At 39.8% G+C, this 12,774-nt stretch overlaps 1 protein-coding gene across 1 annotated transcript in view; it reads left to right on the forward strand.

The window, feature by feature from the left end:
• The first annotated feature begins 14 nt into the window (after positions 1–14).
• The window catches only part of CAB39 (calcium binding protein 39), a 71,031-nt gene continuing 58,271 nt past the window's right edge, over positions 15–12,774 (forward strand). Inside the window, exon 1 of the mRNA XM_006028078.3 lies at positions 15–122. The gene's annotated coding sequence lies outside the window, so the exon portion shown is untranslated. The remainder of the gene's footprint in view (positions 123–12,774) is intronic.

The raw sequence follows: 12,774 nt of genomic DNA on the forward strand, positions 1-12,774 counted from the left end.
CACTGGAGAACAGAGGAGTCCCCTCCTGAAACAGGGTGGGTTGAAGCCTTGTGTTCGACTTGGAGAGACCTTGTGCGCTTTCATCAGCGAAGCACATCTGTGGGAACAGGATAAAGAAAAAAGTTGAGTCTCAGCCTATTGTCTGTCAGGCAGGCAGCCTGTGAAACTTTAAGTATATATTTGAGATCTTAATGATTTCTCTAACTAAATTTGCAAACAGTCCCGTCCAAAGACATGAGCGCGGGCCCTGCTCAGCAGCAAATGTGTCTTCCTGGAGCATTTTGGTGCTTGTGCTGTCGGATGTTACAGGTAAAATGGAGCACCCCGAACATGAGCCCTGGCAACTAAACTGTTTAGTTTGCCCTTAAATAATATAGTTATTTCTATTGAGCAAATGGTTCCAAACTGCACGCCTTCTGTCTAACGTGTATTGTTGTACATAGACGATTTTTTTTAGTTGTATAAAGTGACTTAAAGGACTTGCTGTGTGAATTAGGAGAGGCGTGTTAGTTGTTTCAGTGTCAAAAGAATTTCTTGACAATGTATTACTTTTCTTTGTGTGCAGTTGATACACAATAGAAATCACGATAAAGACATCCCAGGACCCTGTTTGTTTGTACAATTGTCTGTCCTTGACTTGCTCTTATAGGAATATTGTTTTTTCGGTTAGCTCACTGGTGATCTTGTGATGTTCGAAGCGACTGAGCCAGCCGGTCAGCCTAGAGTTGACTTAAGTTTATTTGTTTATTGTCTTGGCATCTTATGGGTAGTGTGATTCTGTGAGCAGTTCAGGCTTTTTTTTATAGACAGAAAAGGAAATACCACAGGAAAATGTGAGATTGTATCTTAACATTATAAAAGAAAACAGCGAAGGTGTCTAATAATAAAATGTGTTGGTACGTGTGTGTGTGTGTGTGTGTGTGTGTGTATATATATGGTTTTGTCACAGTGTCTTAAAATTCTAGTTTTGTCAGTTGGGTCTTCACATTTCCTCTTCGTTCACATAAATCCAGGACTTTAAGCATTTTTCTGAGGATAAATTGCTTTATTGGTTCATCTTGGATTTTCAAATAACACAAGGCTATAAAGGCCTAGAACGGCGGTCGCCAACCAGTGGATCTCGGAGCCTCTTGGAGTCAATCCGAGACTGGGGTCGGGGGCTGACTGCCCACGTGCATGAACACATGTGCCCCAACCCAGCAGGTCAGTCTATGGCGGAGGGTAGGGGTGGGGGCTAGAATAAGGCCCCCGCTGTGAGGAACAGTGCCGCAGAGGCAGGACAAGGGGTAAGTTGAGTGGTGCCCTGACCCGGGGGTACTTATCTGTTTGGGAGTCATGCCCCCAAATAATTTTTTCTTTTTCTGCCTCGATCTACCCCGCACCCCCTTCCCACCCCACAGACTTACCTGCTGGGCAGGGTGGAGAGTGGTGACAGCACACCGTAGGTCTTGGGTTGCTTTTACATGCCAAAGGTGATCTCCTGCTTAAAGGTTGGAGACTGCTGGCCTAGAATTTGTAGGGTTTTACTGGGGATATGCATATTTTTTCTACATTAATAAAAGGAGGCAAACTCTAATATGGTAGTTAAGTAATACTCCATGACAGTATGGTTTTGAGAGATAATTATACTCCTTGGGTATTATCAGGCACAGACAAATGTTTGTTCCCAATGGGGTGTGCTTATGCTAAGAAAACTCCACCTCTTGGAATTCTTGATTGCTATTATAAAATGTTTATTCAGGGGGGAATGACATATTTCTTGCATCATACCATCAAAGTTATTACTGTAGCTTCTCTAATTAACTGGTGCTATTCAAGTAGGCCTTACTGTTTGTGCTGCGTACTTTCTTGGTTCTTCAAATTCTTTGTAAAGACTAGAATTCCAAGGTAGTGCCGTCTCCCCAGAGTTTCCCGTCATGTGAATTGTTTGTGGAAAGAATAGTTTGTTAAAATGAGATCATTATTTAGAATTGGGTACAGAGCTGAATAACTTAAGTTTTAAGCATATTAAGGGCTTAAGCTAAACTTTTAAGGCCTTGTTTCAAGACTTATTAATTGCCATAGAAAAATTCTGAGTTCCTTAAAAATAGTAACTAAAATGAAAAGATTTCACAGCAACTGGAATGCTGGTAAAAAAAACACATGTTAATGGGATAAGGTTACAAGAATAACTATTTAAAAACACATTAAGATTTGCCATTTTCTACTCTTCAGATGCCTTCCAAGGTTCTCTGCTGCTTTTATGAGCAAAAATGAGATGAATACTGTTTGCAAGACAATAACAAGAACAAAAAGGCAGGAAAATCAAGCAACATAATTGTCAGCTCGGCCACGTAATCATAAAAGAATCATCATTTCCCTGACATCTTCCATCATACCCTGTGGACATCAGCTTTTTTATTGAAAAGCATTCACAAAGGCTGGGGAACAGAATTTCTAAATTAATTGCATGCGAGCAGTTGAGTGGCACAAGGCATCATATATTCTGGTTTATTTTATAGTTGTAGTTGGAGCACAGACATGCTAGATATTCTTATTAGACCTCAGGAAATGTGCTGCTTTAAGCAGGAGAACTGTTTCTTAAGCTACTTCTTTGCTTAGGTTCTTATGGTGCCACCCTGCTCTACCTGCTGCTTGATTTAAGACTAACAAGACTAACCACCTCTCTTACTAATTTGGGTGTATTATTTATTATGATTTTTTGCAGGTTAATTCTATTTGCTTCTCTCTCCTTGAACCCCTTGTTGCATTTTAAGAGTTTTGTCAATGTAAATGAAACTAAATTATACTCTAGTAATGATACTCTAGTAATGAGGAGGAGAGAATTGTAGTAAATATACCAAAAGTCCAAATAAGAAGGTGATGCTGTCTTGCTTAGTTCTAAGAACCTTGGTCAAGATTTTTTTTAAAAGTCCTGTGGTTAGCTCCTTCCTGCCATATTTATCTTAATAAGTGGCTGACATTCCAAAGCACTGAGCACCTAATAACTAGTCATGTGAGTTGGGTATTGGAGCTAAACAAATTTGCATGCTCTTTTTATCTTGCCAAGTAATAAAATGTTGTTTTCAGTTTTCACTGTTCAAATACCTTGTAAAATGGAACAAGTTCAGTATTGAATCACTCTGGAAGTAGCCACATAGTGCATACAGAAGCAAACATGGTCATAACTCAGAATACATCATGACCTATTTATTTTTTTTTCTAAGTAACATCAAAACATCAATTTAGGAAGTAATTTTTTTTGTCAGGTTTTAAATAAACTGGCTCAATGTGCAATCAGACTCCCCTGTTTTGAGTGTTAGCTAGTGTCCTATGTGGTCACAGGGCACTATAAAAAGTTTCAAACTATAGAGTTTAAGTAGGCAAAAAGGAGGTGTGAGCTGTTTGGGTATAATTTGAATTTGAGATATCTCTGGAAAACTCATAGACAAAGACATAACTTTTTGGGAAAACTAAACACTGTAGCTCGTGTCCATTTAATGCCCACTTACTAGTAATGGTATGCTACTTCCAATTAAGTGCCAGTTTTATTGCTGAGTTGTTGCTGAAAACGAGTTTGTTGCACAGATGTCCTGCGTACTCCTCCCTCTTCAAGTTTTCATTAAAAAGGGTTCAGTTTATCTTTCCTGCAAGACGGTCCTGAAACCTAAAAATTTATTTAGTGCAGATATATTTAAATATATCAGTTCAGAACAGTAGGATTTGGCTTTTCAGAATTTCTCTTTTGAGTGCAGTTTTAAATGTTTCATACACAGATTACCTTGTAAGTGAAATAAATTTCAATGTAATGCTTTTGGTTACCACCTTGTTATAAAGAATTGTTACCATTTCTTACTAGCTTTGAAAACAAATGTTACAGTACTTCATTTTATTACTAACAGCAGTATTGTCAACAGTTAACTAAAGCAAAAACTAATTACATTTTTCACACCTCAAAACAGCTGAGCAACATAGAACTGGGACTGCAGTCAAATGTTTTAAAATGGCTAGTTTTTCACTGAGTTTGGTATACATGTTTGTGGGAAAGACTAGTTCAGTTAGTGTTTAAATAAATATGTGAAGATAGTGTACAGAAATGTAAATCTCTAGTGATGTTATCTCTCTTCAGGCACATTATCAAAATTATGACAAATATTCATGGAAATGGACAGCTTGGAATTTCAAGTTGCTAGCAGTGAGTGAAATCTTTTATGACATTAGTGATATTGAAACAGTCTGCTTAAACCTGCAGAAATACATTGATCTAGGATGTTAATTTACACATTTAAAAAAAGTGTTTTAATATTTATGTCTATGAAGGCAGCTTTCTTAACATAAAGGGTTACCGTATTGTCTTACTGAATCTAGAGCAGCAATTCTCAACCAAGGTGCTGCAGCACCCTGGGGTGCCATGAGTTCCAATAGTAACCCTCTTAGGTGTGTGAAAATCAATATATGATTCACAAGATAAACCTGGAGATTTTGAATAGAAATCCAGAGTCAAAAACATTATGACCTGTCATGGTCTTTCTCAGTTCTTTGCAACACAAGAATTGCTTTTTTATTTTTCTATAGTAAAAAACCAGGTGAAAGCTGAGAGAGCCTGCATTTGTTGCCTGGAGTCTGGAAATGTTGAGAGCCACTGTTGCTGCTCCTAACTTTCCCAAGTAAAATGACATTGACAAGACTCTCAGCATTGCATTTCAATTTCTATTTGTAGCCAAAAGCTCACCTATGAAAGTTTGTTATGGGTATGTAGATTTTTATCATGCATTAGTACATTATCTTCTAGTATCCATGCTTGGAAATGTGGGGGAGACATTTGAAACAAAAAAAAACAACTCTACTCTGAAATAGAACTAATAGTAACATTTCCTACAGTGATTATGCAGACACATGTGCTGACAGTGCTTCAGTACATCCTACCATGATAGAATCTCTGTCTGTAGATGTGTCTGAGTAAGCAGTTTCAATAGTTGCTACTGCAGTTATACATAGGAAGTAAAAATTTAGGCAATAGCTTAAATACGTTTTGTTTTCATCTGATTACTGCAAATAAGACTTGCACACGTCCATCTATTAGTTCATTTTACATTAAAGGAAGGCAGAAACTCTACAGTGATGAAGAAAGAGCCATGGATAGTTTCTAAGACATACCATGCGCTATCATCCTTAATAAAACCATGCTTCAGTTGTAGAGTAAACTCACATTTTCTTTATTAAAATGTGGGTGTTTTTCTTCCACTTAAGTGAGGCATTAACACAGGCTTAAATTGGGTATAACTGAGAAACTGTGAGAATTAGAGTGCACAGGAATTTTTCCCACCTCTCCTAACCTGCAACACCTGCTATTCCAATCCAAAGTTTCTCTTGAGAGGAGATTGGAAACTACTAAGATTTGCATATAGGAAATGAAGACAGATGCCTATCTGTCAGGAGACTACCATTTGTGCTTTGTATAAGCTTTACATAACAGAAAAATATATTAAAAGAGAATTAAATATGCAAAGTGAAATAGTCAAATGTTAGATACCAGATTTAATGTCTGTGGAACATTAATTTGTTGCCGTTGTTTTTATGCAGCACAGAACAGTCTCTGATTGCACCATCACATTCTTTTTATCCCCACAAGACCCTTCATTGAGTGCACAGGAATGAGTAGTATTCCTCAATGAACAGCAGCTCAATATTTTGTTATATTATTCTTTGGTATATGGCCCTATGCCTAATATTAGCTGCAGGCCATTCAGTTCCCTCTCTAACGATAGAATCAACAATTTCCATCTGAGCTTTTTATACTACTTATCACTATAGCTTCACAAATGTTAGTGCATTTATTTATGCAACACTGGGGTGAGATGATTTGACATTTATTTCTATTTTAGGTAGCCAACTAAAGTACAGATGAAGTAAAACCAACAATGTGTACTAATTTTGAGTGCTCAGCTTGGGATGCCTTTGGTCTGATTTTTTTTCTTCTTCTTCAGAGTGCTTGGCATTTTGTGTTGAGAGTAAGATTCACAGTGGCTTCAGTTGATATTAGTGTTCAGCTCAGGATCTCCAGTTAGGTTCCTATAAAATTAGGAATATACAGTTAATGGTAATTTTTCAGAGTTTGGCTTGCTGAGCATTATATAGAATTCTGTGGTAGCTGGACACAGAATCTGGTTGTCGGCACCTGGCTGTGACCCTGAGACCATCCTTTTTATCCCTGCAGCCCCCTGCGTACTTTCTAACTTCTAGAACAAATGAAATAAGGAATCTACTGAAAACAGCTTCCTTTCTATTTCTTTGCTGGGACAACTCATTTGGGAACTGGAAGGGGTCCTCTAAAAAATAATGTGATTGTGTAATTAATGCCATGTAATAACACCTGTGCACAAAAAGGCCAAATTAAGGTTGCACAGACAACAGCAGAATTAAGGTTTCTCAATTGTGAGTGCTTGATTTTGAGTGCTTTGCAACTTTAACATGTTCTAAAGTGCATTTTTTGTGTCATTTCTCTCTCTCTCTCTCTCTCTCTCTCAGGGGAAAAAAAAAAAAAAAAGAGAAACCCCAGACTGAAAAACTGAAGTCCATGGGGTGGATGAATAGCACAGGGCCAGCCCCATAGACAGGATTTTGGCAACGGACCCCCTTCCCCTGATCCCGTCATGTGGCACCACTCCTGCTATCTGCGCAGAAAGAGGACCAGTATGTGGGGCACTCGGGTTCTCTTGATGAAACAAGCCATGCTGCTGAGCTGCTACCCACAGTACTTCTGGGTCTCTAGTCCCACTGCCCCCCCATGCTTGGCAGCCAAGCTGGTGAGAGCCACAGGGTTGGAGCCCTAATAGCACTGCAGCTTTTTCCCACAGCAAAGTGGTAGTCAAACCTCCCTGGACGAGAGTTGCAGTGCTGGAACCCCAGCTCCACCATAGGAAGAAGCTTGGCATCCCAGCCACTTGGCTGCCACTGCAGGAACAAGCTATAGCACTGCTAGGGCTCCAGCTCCATTGCTCTTGCCTGTACGCTTGGCTGCTGCCAGGGAAAGGTCCCCCATCAAGGTTACGGGCCACTCAAATGTTTGATACAGAATTATACTTGTTCCTTTTTGGGTCATCGGCAAGGTAGGAACCTTCAGTTCCATCACAGATCCCTGCCGTTTGAATTTACAGCATAATTGATATTGGGAATATGTTGTCATATCCTCTGTATGAGTCACTACAGTGAATGAGGCAAATACTTCCTTTTGGGATTCTCAGATATTCACTGATAGCAGATGAATGTTGACACTTGGGAATCTTAATTGCAATTCCAGGCTGTGGAGATATGTGCGCTCAGGCCTTTCTGCCACAGTTTCTGACTCTCTAGCCTGCCTTGGTGGCAGTCTGCCTTTTCTAGCTCCCCTTGTCATTGTGTAGTCTCTTGGCCAAGCCAGTCTCCTCACTAAGAGTCAGTATTCCTCCCAGCTCGAATTCTGCCATCACCCAGCTTCTGTTTCTTGTTCCCTTCTACTCCTTATCTATTATACTCTAGCTTTTGTTCTCTCTGCATTTCAGTCAGGTTGCTTTCTCTTCCATGCTACCAGAGCACATTTGGGACATGAGGCAGTTCCCCAGCTCTTAATTCCTCTGCTTGGCAGTGCAGTAAGAAGGAGCAGGAGTTGTAGGCTTCAGTTCCAGTAGCTTGATAGTAGCAGAATTAGTCTCTAAGTATGTGGGAATTTAAAATTTTCAGAGGCTTATACATTGACCTTATTCTGGCAGTTTTTTCATGGGAGTGACATAAAGTGCATCCTTGATAGCAGAGCAGTCGTCCTGTCAATTTTCAAGATCGTGCTTCAGTGCAGAAGGCTGGAAAACATCTCTGAATGTAAAAAGCTGAACATATGAAACAGTGTTTCTTTATCCCTGGTGTCCTTCTGGGAAACAGCAGAACAAGTTTTACTGAATTTTTTTCAAAACATTCACCCATAGGCAGCTGCACAGAATGCAGACTTTCAGCGCAATTGTAATTTGGCAAAGTTATCAGCAAGTTTAAAAGTCTGAAGTGTCAGACAACTTTAAGAGTTAACAACACGGGGTCTGCAAGGTTGAAAAGCTTGTTGAACAAATCATTGTATTAACAGATTTCAAATGGTATGGTAGAATGAATGACACCTGATGATGTAGGTAACAAAAATGCTGGCAGTTTCTCATGACTGGCAATTTCTAGTGTTTTTCCAGAAATTTGCAGTTTATCCAAATAGTTTGCTGTCATAGTGTGATTGCTGGGAATGAAGGTTGAGATTAAAATCTTAAATTGGCGGTTTATAAATTCAATAGTGGTTGTCACTTTCTGGTTTTCTTAGTACTTCATGATTGCAAGGGTTCAGATTAGGTGCACTTTCATGTGACATTCTGCATTTGTCACCATGGCCTGGCCTAGGAAAAGAGTCATCGAGTTACCTGTGTATTTTTTGCTTATGATGTTGCCTAAGCTAATTTTCAGTAGTGGAAGTAGAATGAAATTTAAAATTGAACAAGGACTTGTTTTATCAAGCTGAAATTAAAGCTGCATGCTTCCTACTTGCTGATTTATCATTAAATGATTGGATGTCCTGATTAAATGTTTTGGTTATACGTTAGACTAGGGGTGGACAATTATTTGGGTCTGTGGGCCATGTAGGGCATTTTGCTGTGCTGTCAGGCTGGATAAGCACCCTCTTCCATCTCTCCCTCCTCCCCTCCCGCACAGCAACTCACCAAAACTTCCTATGTGGGCCATGGGTGTTCAGGAAACAGTGTTCCAGAGTGGGACAGGCCAGCAAGGCCCAGATCACACGGTGGATTGCAGGGCAGTGACAGAGCAGAGGTGGGGCAGAGCCACAGTATGGTTCCCCCACATCCCTGCTTGCAGAATCAGGGCTCTGGCCTGGCCCTGGCCTTGTACTGCCATGGCTACACAATCCTGGGATCTCCATGGACATGACCAGGAGCTGTGCAGGGAGCTGCACCCATGCAGGGAGCTGCGGGGCCAGGGCCATGATCGGGATCTTGGGGTGGGGACAGCACAGGGCCGGGGCCTGGAACAGAGCCATGATCCACTTGCCACGTACCCCTGCAACAGGCGCAGGTTCCACGGGCAGGGATGTGTGAGAGCAGTGGATCATGGCTCTGCCCCAGGTTCTGGTCATGTGCTGTCACTGCCTCAAGATCTGGGTGTCTCCCTAGCCCTACCCACTCATCTTGCTCCTGGATGCCGCTCCCTGCTGGCTTGTGGCCCCATCCCAACTGTGCACACTTCCCGTGTGGGTTCAGCCCCGGGGAAGACAGGCTAAGATGCCCTGGCAGTGGAGCTGGGTCCAGCGACAGCAGCCAGGAGCCACTACCATCAGGGCTGCTGGGAAGTGGAGTCAGACTGCTCCAGCCCCACTGTGCACCCAAGGGCCGTGGGACCACCAGCCCCACTGTGCACCCAAGGGCCGTGGGACCAGCAGCCCCACTGTGCACCCAAGGGCCATGGGACCAGCAGCACACATATGGGCAGGGCCCCTGTGTTAGATTATCTTGCTGTTATATCTAAGCAATATAGACAGCTTGTTCTACCATGTAAATAGCAACATGTTGTATCCTAACATTGTTGATTAGTATGTGGATTTGTTTGTTTGTTTTTCTGAAAAGTTACAGTGGAGCTATCTGTTAAATATGGGATTTTCTTTAGAGTTATGGGAAGATTGAACTGCGAATATCATATTATTGAAGCATTTGCATGTACACTGTTCCGTTATGACATCATCCTTAAGCAGAATAAGGCTTCTGAAAATCCTTAAAAATGGGTTGGATAAAAGACCTTTTTAGAATTGATTTTGAGACTGCACATATACATCATGAACAGGAGGTTCTTAAGGTTTCTTGAGAGCATTCAGTGAAGTTTAGAAGGTTGGAGGTAGTGGAGAGTGAACTTTTTGAGCTCAAGGTCCTATGTTTGTACTATGCCACCAACTCTGTCCCATCTCCCAACCTTAACTTGTCGCAACTTCTTAAAAACAGTCTAGAATTACCAAACAAATACACTGTAAAAATGTTTGTTCAGATTTATGGTTTCATATAAAAGCAAAACAAAGAAACATTGGTATTTTGACTAATAGTGTTCCACAATTAATCCAAAAATGTCACCAGGCAGTATTTTAAAGTCTGTAAACTTTGTCTCTGGAGGGTGGAGCTGGCATAAGCAGTTTTCCTGTGTTTCCGTTAGGAGCATTTTGCTGGTATTGTATGTTGGAAGAGCTGCACCAGTGAAACCTTTCAGGTGTAGACCTGGACACATGGAAGCTGGAACTTTTTCTAACCTTTCTTAAGAGTGTTGTGGGGGTGGGGCATCCATGTCCCTGCCGACATGACCTTGACTCCAACATAGCCCCCTCGTCCCAAGGGCGTGGCAGGCTTTCCAAAGGGGCACTGCTGGTATGGAAACCACAAATGCGTTTTCACACGATGAAGCAGCTAGATAGGGCAGGGAACTTCAAGCTTCATTGAACTTTTAAATTGTGCAAGCCAATTGCTTCTGGACTTTTCCTCATTTTCCCCCTTAAAAATAAAACAGAACAACATTATGAAACTAAGTGTAAAAACACAATGCAGCTCCCAAAATAATTCTAGTGTTAATGCAGCATAAAGACTGAAAACAAAAATTAACGAATTCCATGCACACATGTAATCTTTTCCCTCCTCTTTCTTTTCTTTCTTGAATGTAAATGTTAATTGACTGACAGTGCTTACATTGTTAAATTGGCACCATTGAGCTCTTTTAAATAAGCTAATTATTTAAAATGTCTATATCTATTTTAGAGTTTGCCACTTTTTTGTTTCTTTTTATATTCTATATATATAAATATAAATAAAGGCTGGATACGCACCCCCCCCCTAGTTTTATATATATAAAACTGCATGGAAGTCCCATACAAAGTGGAGAGAGAGCATTGACTGTATGCATAAAGCAAACAAGATATGTTTAGGTGAAAGATTTACAGAAAAAAATAATTGTTTATAGTTTAAATGACGTATAGTAATAATGAAAAAAAGCTCTAACTTATGAAATGACATTTGACATTCACTTTGAAAGATTTCCTCCCCTCCCCACACATTCTTGTTTATAAAAAGGTCCATGAGTGCTAATTTGGTGTAAATGCACATGAAAAGAAAACATTCAGCCCTAGGCAGGTTTTAGAGTAATCTCATCTGTCTAAACTAGAAGCAGTTCATTCAGTATTTGTTCCTCTTGCTGACTTGTCTCATGTGCTGCTTTATGGTTATAACATTCAGGATGGGAGCATGAGTACAGGTGTCTTCTGTCTAGTTTGAGTTGTAGCTTCTGTAAAAGTTAGTTTGACTTCATTGTTAAACAAGTGTTGGCCTCTTTTCTGTCTGTAGTCAAGTGTTATTTCACTTCTCATCTAACTTCATCAAAGAATTATCACTAAAATGTTATAATTATTTAATAATTATAATTGAGAAAACTACTTTATAAAACTCAAACTCTCCTCAGCTCTACATGATCAGCCATTTCACCCTCCCATTATAGTAACATCCCATATTTTCTTGCATATCATGTGCCCCTGAATAAGACATGCGTCTTGATTTTGGAAAGTGGAATGAAGAAAACTTGAAAATACCAGCAAGTATGGTATTTTCATAGGGGAACCAGACAGCTGCAGTGGGGAAACATCCTTACTATGTTCCATATAAAAATGAACTGTCTAAGTCATCATTCTGTATTTGAAAAGATATAAAAATGTGTTAGAAAAAAAAAATGTGCTCAGGTTTGCTGAGCATCGGTTTGGTAGTCTGTCAAACAACAAAAGATGACTATTTTTCTACTGATTGTGCAAAACCTCCTTTTCCTGTGATGGTGTGGTGATCAAATGGATGTTGCTGAAATCAGTTTGTTGGGATAGGCCCTCAGGAATAGCTCTCTTTCTAACCTGTAGCTAGTAATTGGACAAGTCCATCTGGCCTACTTGTGCAGACTGGGAGCTTGGGAGAAGTTTAGAAAGAAGTTTGTTTCAGAGTTAGTCAACTCTTGAGATCGTTAATGAACGTGGGAAAGAATTGCTGCCAAAATATAGATTTTTTTTTTTAATTATTTAATGAGTTGGTTTGTGTGTGTGTTTATTGTCAGGAATCTGTACAAGTACTAAATAACTGTAGCAAGAGTCACAAATGCTTCTACAGGATATCACTTGTATTTACTACGATAGTTTCATTTTGAGCAGTTTGAATGCAAAGCTCTAGGACGTCTAATGAATTTGAAAATTTTTGCCGTTTTATCCAGTCTGTATAAAAGGGTACCAAATAATTTAGCTAATTACACCTTTGAAGTAATATTCTACTTCATACGTAACAAGCATATGGTAGTACAGTGTTAAAGTAATGTTTAAAATATGTATAATTCTTTTTTATAATACTAAGGTAATGTATTGGGTAACTCTGCTTAAAGGATTTAAAAGAATACATCCCTAAGAAAAGGAAATCATTGGCAGGACACCTAATTGTATTGATGTCAGTCCTTCCTTGGAAGTACCACTCTCCAGAGTGTGAAATGCTCTTTAAGCATTAAAGGGCAAAGTGTAAAATTGTTTCACAGTAGTATTTGGATGCTGTGAATTTTTCTTCTTTGAGTTCAGCTTCTCCAGATGGTATTACACAATAACCATACTACAGGATAGAAATTATGAATTATTTCCTTAGCATTGTGCAACTCTTTTATGTTCCTTTATCTATTCTAGCCACTTTCTACCACACCAATAGAACTACTTCTGTTGCATCATTCCTG

Source organism: Alligator sinensis, unplaced genomic scaffold (genome assembly GCF_000455745.1).
Source record: "Alligator sinensis unplaced genomic scaffold, ASM45574v1 scaffold572_1, whole genome shotgun sequence".
NCBI classification, from domain to species: Eukaryota; Metazoa; Chordata; order Crocodylia; family Alligatoridae; genus Alligator; species Alligator sinensis.